Here is an 8,604-nt window from a genome sequence, read left to right as displayed (position 1 = left end):
CGTAGAAGTAATAATCTGCTGTGAAATCTGGAAATTACAAGAACCAGATTCGCTAGCGGCTAGCAGCAACGGTAGGTTAGAAAGATATTCCATAATATTAAATAAAAAAAAAATACAAAGGTAGGTACGCTGTAACAAAGCTATTAGCTTATACCTAGATAATTATTATTGGAAGACAACTTAACATAGACTTTTCTGAAAACTTAGGATTAGTTCGACTGAAAACACGAAACAAGAGAGTAAAACTATATTAAGTCACGATACGTATATTTGCGTGAATATTTAGATACAATGCTTTATTTAAGTATAAAAATAAGCTTTGATTATAATAAAGGTATAAAAGATTAATATTTATTACTTCATTAATAAGAACTTTTCATATAACAACACCCTGTGTATAAGAACCCTAATCATTATGTTAAAAGCCGTCAAAAATTGCAGTATCCAAATTTAAATGAAAACAAGCATAATGATTGAGGGGAAATGACCTAAATACCCGTAAGTCATTTTATTATTATTATTATTAATAATTATCCTTCATGAAAGACAAAGATTTTTCGTTTCAACGCACTGGTCGGTTGAAACCTTAAAAATGAGGAGATTTCTTTTTTAACATATTCCACATCATTGCTTAAAAGAAAGGCTGATTACAGAATTTCTGGAGTAATTTCGAACAAGAGGCTGATAATTCGATTTTGAATTTCGCTTCCGCTTTTCAGAAAACGAAATGCAGTTATTTAGCTTATTAACACTTGCTTCACGCCCGCGCCTGCTAAGATTTAGGGATGTTGATGCAATCGCTTTGTCGATCTTGATTTGATACCAGTGTTTGCATGGAATCAAAAAAAGTTACTTAACATTTTCAAAAATTGCAAATACTTAACTGCAATATACCTAATTATACCTTCCTATAATCTTTTAAATTACACTTACCTATAGTAAGTACACTATTATTCTGTAATAGTATGATTACAAAGTATGTCATACTTAGTTATCCTTATTCTGAAACAACGTCTTAGCAGAATTTAATCTCATGATTAAGTACATACAATCAATTAAAATTTTGAAATTCAATTCTAAAACAGTTAAGCAGTTAGAGGTAAGATAGCCAGTTCCTCTGTGGTTGAGGATTCCGGGTGAAGCTCGCTTCCACCTTCGGCCTGATCATCACTTACCATCAGTTGAGATACAGGCCAAGAGCTTCCTCGTTGGGGATAAAAAAAAAACATTTTTAGTTTGAGTTTCAGGTGTCGTTTTAGAAGATGATAAACAGATTTTATTCCTCAATCTCGTTTTGAATGCATTTATGAATATTGTAGGTATCATACAAATTATGTAAAAGAGGGGTGTAGTCTAATTATTAGCATCAGTATCAGCGTTGAATCGAATTTCAGAGAATCGATACCCTTTCAGCGTTCCAGTCTCATCCCTACGCGGCCATGTTTAGCCGCTGGGCCGACATTACTGTCGCGGGCGGCAAGCGTTTACCTTAATTCCCGGTAATACACAGACAGATACTTACTCTGATCGATGTTAATAGCTTTTATTGATATAGGCCAGCTATTAGCGCCGAGCTATCCGTAGTTAGCCGCACTATATTACGTTAATATCTCAATTTGAAGCGGACCTTCAAATTGCAGGCTGCTAGATTTGACTTATTTGATAACGAGAGGCCTCGTGAGCGTAGGTTTTCAAAGTTCTGCCTGGTTTATGGCACCTAATGGTTGTATTATCCAGAACATAGTTTATAGGTTTCATCAGTTTTAACTATTTTTACGACGACCTGATAAAGGTAGCAGGAGAGCGCTGGATGCAAGCCGCTACCAACCGTGCGATGTGGAAGTCATTGGGGGAGGCCTACCTATAGCAGTGGACGTCCTATGGCTGAAATGATGATGATGAACTATTTTTATTGTTACTCTCCGGCTGGTTATATATTGGACATAGGCACATAATTTTATGTAAGGAGTGTTACACATAAAGTGGGTCGGTTTATAAATTGGCATAATTGGAGCATGAATTTCTAGTTCGATACACAGTTCGAGAACAAGTCTCTCAGGGATGAGCTCTTCTCAATTATCTGAATTTCAGGTACCTAGAAATATATTTTGTACTTATTATGTCTAACGCATGCTGTTACAACTCTATCGATATTCAATTGATTTTCGTTTTAGGAAAAGGATTCTCCTAATTTCTCGGCTCCTCAATTTTCTGAAAATTTTCAGTTCTCAAGTCTGAGGCCCTTTATGAAACAACGTTTAAAACTTTTCAGACTGTAATTAAGTTACAATGACGTGGTTATTTTCATATTGCGGTATTTATTATGGAATCCTGTCTAAGAGAGATGTAGGTGTATTACTACCTAGTTCCATGATTATTAGTACACCTCTGTAGCAGTGGTGTAACATGATGACGAATGGTCTAGCTAGGTAATGACTCGGTTTATTAGATCGAAGCATTTGTTATGGTTGACGTGCCTCCATGGTTAGCGTATGCAAGTGGTAGAGGGATCTTAGGTTGATGTAAACTCTAGTCCAATAAATTCAAGTATCTTAGGTTAATGTAAACTCTAGTTCAATAAATTCAAGCATTTATTATTACGTACCTGGAAATACCTATAGAGTTCAAAGTAAGTAGTATGGTAGTTGGGTACTTATTAATAAATCATGTGTTTATCATCATCATCATCATTTCAGCCATAGGACGTCTACTGCTGAACATAGGCCTCCCCCAATGATTTCCATGTTGATCGGTTGGTAGCGGCCTGCGTCCAGCGCCTTCCTGCTACCTTTATGATGTAGTTGGTTGGCCTTGATGATGGCCGATATTATGGGACAGCAAGGTTCTGGAATGGAGGCCGCGTACCGGAGAACGCAGCGTGGGACATCCACTCACAAGGTGGACCGGCGATATCATAAATTTAATCATGTGTTATTTTTAACAACATTGTATAGGCTCTATAATAGAATGCACTTGACATTTTCTCAAAAGTGCTAGTTTTGCACCTACCGCTTGTTCCAATATGACAAACGCGACGTTATAATAACAAAGTCATTACGTGCAGTCGTTTGTCACCGCTTGACGCTTCATCGCTATAGCCAGACCCACCCCACTGGACTTAATGAAAAGGTTGGCACATCATGCTAAATATACTGTGGCATCTTAATTGTATTAAGTTTATATGCTGTACCTACTTATTCGACTATTTCCTTGTTCCAATATTGTTTTGAAAGATTCAGGAATTAAATATCTTATTTCTAGAATTTAAAATTGAATTTTCTTTGACAATGCTTCACTCTTAGTGTATTTTGTGAAAAAATACGATGAGAAACGACAATAAAGTGATATGTAACAAAATACTCCGTGGTTGGATTGTTATCCTATCCAACTTCAGCGGAATATACAAAAAGAATAATCCTCAATTCGGAATATTAATTTGGGAATGTGATTAACCATTAGAATTATAGTATTTCTTGATCAATTAGCTCATCTAGAACCAATAAATCTTCTCCAATTTATGATTACCGTAAAGCCTGCCACTCGTGCGCAAAGCCGCTATATTTAAATAGCTCCGAACGTAATGTGTTACGTTTCTCGAGTAATTCTTAATTGAGTGGTTCGGACATCACTGGGGGCTAATTTCAACTCTAATTACGAACGCTCGAGTCGTAACACTCGTAAGCTCGCTAGTGATGCGTCAATACGCCCCCGCGAGCGTTCGAGTGGGCAAGTCCACTCGCCCGCTAAGTAATTATCAAGTTCGCTTGTCGCAAAGGTGTTGGCAAAACTAATGGGTTGATTTTCACACCGATTATCTAGATTTTGCACCGGTTCTGGTGAGTCATAGGTGTGTCACCGATGGATCGAGTTTTGCCTCATTTTGCAAACTACTAACCCTTTTGGATATTTACACGATTAAGGTCCTTGAAATGTAGGTTTCTACAGTTACAACAGCTGTCGGCTGAATCTTCACCCGGTAGATGGGTCGAAGAATAACAAACAGCCTTCATTATAATTTCTCAGTTAGATGGGTGCCCTACAATTGAATGACTAAACTCGATATTTATAAGCACTTTATTCAATCTCGTGATTTTAGCAATAAATCTAGTTCATATGATTTTAAATGTTTTCATCTCCGGTTACGTTAAAAATAGAGCCCATTTAGTCCGTTTACCCGTGCCCAGGTAGATCTAATATACTAAGTATTCCCGCGAAACCGACTCCCACAATAGCTAACTACAACGCGTCCGGCCGCGGTCCTGTAATTATTACTAACATTCAGTTGGTCCGCCCGTGGCCTGCAATTAAAACATAGTTAGAGACGAGCGGATTAATGATAATAGAAATGTACCGCATGATTACATTAATAATGAACTGGCCATTATCGCGTTTTTACAGCCGAACCGTGATTGATAGAGATATTAAGACCTCATTCTCGCGCTTGGACGTGGTAATTTGGGAGTGTAGCGGACCTTACGATAAAATTTGTTACGATAACTTACGATAAACCTTACATGTCACAACTTTATTATGTACATTTCTTTTTGGCCAACGTATTTACAGGCTGCCTGAAAAATTCGAACATTTTTTATTTCGATCCGTGTGTGAGCGATAGGCCTAGTGTTTTTTCATGGTAAGTATGTCTGTAGAATTAAATTAAATAGGTTTACAGTGAAATAAAAGTACTTACCTAAGTATTTAGTGTCCACTAATGACACGATAGATGTTTCAGTAATGACCCATCAAGATCTTATGACCTACCTAACCATTATGTAACTCATTATGCCCATAACTTAATAAGGCTGCCTAGCAACTCGAAACTTTTTGCCGTCATTTGTCAGTGTAATTTTGCATAGGAATTGATTAACTGATTTAGCAATCTATCGCTTCTGTACCAATCTATCGGTAGACTAGTTAATGCATTAGTTTTTGCACCCATCTACCGTGGGAAGGAACGTCCAGGAAATTAATACGAGATTATTGCTTAATCGATTATATAATCAAGTAGCTCGCTAACAGACTAGATAATAAGAATGGGTTATTAAGACGTAGGTAATCAGGGAAACGGGGGTTGGGTTATATTGAATGAGTTATCATAATTCCTTGTTTTCTAGACTAGAGTAATGACCAATTACTATATTGGAAATACAATTAGATTTTTCTTCGAATGATTAAATAGATAAATGAAATCTGTAGCGTATCTGTTTGTAGAGAAATATAGAGTGGTAGAGTATCTACCTGCTTGGTAAGTATAGTCACAGTAAAATCTACCTCAAATTAAAGAAGTTAAGAATTCCTTTTCAATTTGATGATTTAAGTAGGTACGACGAGAATGTACTACTTAAAATCTAACATCATCATATTGGTGTAAAAACAGGTGAATATTATTAAAATCACATTTAAATTCGAATGCACATGTTGGGCCGGATGAGCCGGATCACACCAATAGGTTTCGAGTTCCTAAAAAATCTTTGAACTCTAGGAAAATTTGAGGATTGTAATATCTAAGCATCGTGAAAGTCTAATTTACTTGTGCACCAAATTTTAGCTATCTCTGCATAACAGTAATATCTGAAACCGCAAACCTCTAAGGGGCGGAGCCCTAAGCCCGCTTCCTATATTAATATGTATGTCATTTAGAGAGAGATAGGTGCGGCGTATTATTGCAAGTAAGAAAGAGACAGAGAGATGTCCGGCTTCTATGCGCAAGCGCAGAGCGGCTATTGTGTTTGTGCGGATTAGAAGATGGTAGTGAGCTTTTTCAGAAAGTTCCTTTGTGAATTTAGACCTATATCTATCTACCCATGTAGATAAGTAGCCCTTTTCAATGTAATTGGGTAGCTATTTACAAAAAAAAGTATTGGAAAGATTGAGTTTCTAAACGGAACGGAAACCCTACAGAACTAAGCCAAAATATTAAAAAGAAAGACGACCTAAAAGACGGAAAAACTGATGATATCATATTTTTATACAGTGACTCTACAATTTACATTTGTGTCGAATATAAGTGTGGTATATCTTCATTCCTGAAACTAGTGTATAAAAGAAATTGTAGAATCTTTTTAGAGAACAAAAGACTGGTTATTGGGCCATTGATAAGTATTTAGTTAAACCGCTTTCTTAACGGTTGTTTTACGCTTAGGACACTGTAAAAGAGACTATTAGGGAACCTAGTTTTAAAAGATGATGAATTAATATCTAGCTAGTTAATATTTAAGGCTTTAGTAAACAACCAACCTTTATATGTATGTAATTAAATACTTATTTTTATTTTCACGTATAAAAATGTTTGTATTGTGGGGGATCAAATCTGCGACCTCTGTCGTGGTAATTGAGTTCTCACCACTAAATTGAAGAAAAATATTAATTTCTACAACGCAAAAGAAATACAACATCCGTCGTGTGAAAACTATTAAAACAAAAACACATCAATGACATTCAAAATGCGCCGGCGCTACATAACAAAAGAAAACAAATCTGTTGCGTGAACTAAATTAAAAAGGCATTACTGACATTACAATACAATGATACGCGGCGAGAGCAAACGTCTCAATCTTGTACGGCTTGTTTGAAGCTGTTGTACGTTTTATGTGTAGTTTATAGAAAAATTATTATCTTCGAGAGCCGTACAAGAAGAAAATGGAAACTTTTTGTAACTGGCCAGTTTTTATAATTAAAACGATAGCATTTTGTTTTGAGCTCACATAACACATAGCTTTTTTTCCTAGACGTTAATTTTGAAGGCAAAGGCATACAAGTTTGAAATCTTCTATATATATAAAAATGAAACCCGTTTCGCGTTGTCACGGCATCACGTGTGAACGGCTGAACCGATTTCGATAATTCTTTTTTTTAAATGTTTGTGGAAGTCCAAGGATGGTTCTTACGGAAAAAAATATTAAGAAAATCTCTACGCTAAGGCGGTACGAAGTTCGCCGGGTCAGCTAGTATCGAAATAAAAAAAGTAACTAAGTATTCACAGCAGGCTAAGGATGAAAGAGAACGATTGTGACCTGAGAATAACAATTAATTCCATTCATTCTAAACACAAAGCGCAATGATAGTTCAGTCTGCAATTCAAATATTTTTATCAAGTAATAGAAATCATGCCAATGTATTTACCGGTGCTGCGGGCTAGTTATATCGCTATAATAGAGCTGAAAAGCATAAAGCGGTACACGAACCCGCCGACAAATCGTCCGGCATTACAGGCTGTCACCGCGCGCCGCAGACACCAAATTAATATGGGAACGGCTCGATGACGATTGACACTCAAAAGAATGAAGCGTAGAGCGACCATGGCTTGGCGATCCCTTTGATTCTAACAAAGTTTACGACAGTTTTTTAACAATAGGAATCGATCTGGTGAAGGTGGGAAGCACCTGGATGCGAGCAGTCCCTGTGGGAATCCTTTGGCGTTTGGCTGAAACGAAAAAATGAAAGTGTGATTTTAAAGTTAATATTTTTTTTGAATTTAATAAAGTTTTTATGTAACTACTGTGGTTTTATTGAATGTTTTATTAATATTTAAGTGCATCCAATAAATTTTAATTACTGAATCCGTATACATGACATCGGTCGTTAAATATTATTAAGTTTTTTATTTAGTAAGTTTAATTCATCATTATCATCATCATCATCATCATCTCAGCCATAGGACGTCCACTGCTGAACAAAGGCCTCCCCTAATGCTTTCCATGTTGCCCGGTTGGTAGCGGCCTGTCCAGCGCCTTTATGCTACCTTTATAATGTCGTCGGTCCATCTTGTGGGTGGACGTCCCTCGATGCGTTTTCCGGTACGCGGCCTCCATTCCAGAACCTTACTGCCCCATCGGCCGTCATTTCTGCGTACTATGTGCCCTGCCCATTGCCACTTCAGCTTGCTAATCCGTCGGGCTATGTCAGCGTCTTTAGTTCGTTTACGGATCTCCTCATTTCGCAGCTTCTGAAGTTTAATTAGTAGTTATACCACATATTACTTGTATTATGAACCTAAACGAACATTTTCTCCAAAGCAAACTGCCATACATGTCATCCGGCACTACAGTGCACTTATGGGCACCCTACAACAGATCGTGAGCGCGAACGAGCGACGGAGAGGTGTTCTCACGCGGCGCAAACAGCTCTTATACAGCTTTAATTCAGCCTAATGGGTGGTTCGCGTGAATAAAATTGATTTGATGCTGTTACTCAGATGATATTGTTACGTTTGTGATGGCGACATGTTGACAGCGTTTCGAAATGAGGGGAAATTAGGGCTTGACGGTACTGAAGGCGTAATGGACCTTTATAAGGCGTTTACTCCCGGTCTCCTTGAAAATTAAATGGGCTCTGTATAAGTAGCGAATGATCGTCTTTTGATTATTCTTTGTCTTGGATGGACTAGTGCTGATTGCAGTAGCTATCTTTTGAAGTTTCACAAAAGTGACCATTACTTAACTAACTTTCTGAACGCTTATGTCTATAAGAGTGACATATCGGCAGCTGGTTTAATTAACTTGCCTAAATAACTATGTGGCTATGAAAGTAGTTAAGAACAAATCTAGATTTATTTCTTAGGGCCTCTCTATCTCTTCTCTCTATGGGGCTTGTTTGGTCGCCTAA

This window comes from Ostrinia furnacalis, unplaced genomic scaffold (assembly GCF_004193835.3).
Source record: "Ostrinia furnacalis isolate ACB-3 unplaced genomic scaffold, ASM419383v2 OfSCF2162, whole genome shotgun sequence".
NCBI lineage: Eukaryota > Metazoa > Arthropoda > Insecta > Lepidoptera > Crambidae > Ostrinia > Ostrinia furnacalis.
The sequence above is the reverse complement of the archived record's forward strand: the minus strand, read 5'-3'. Positions refer to the sequence as shown.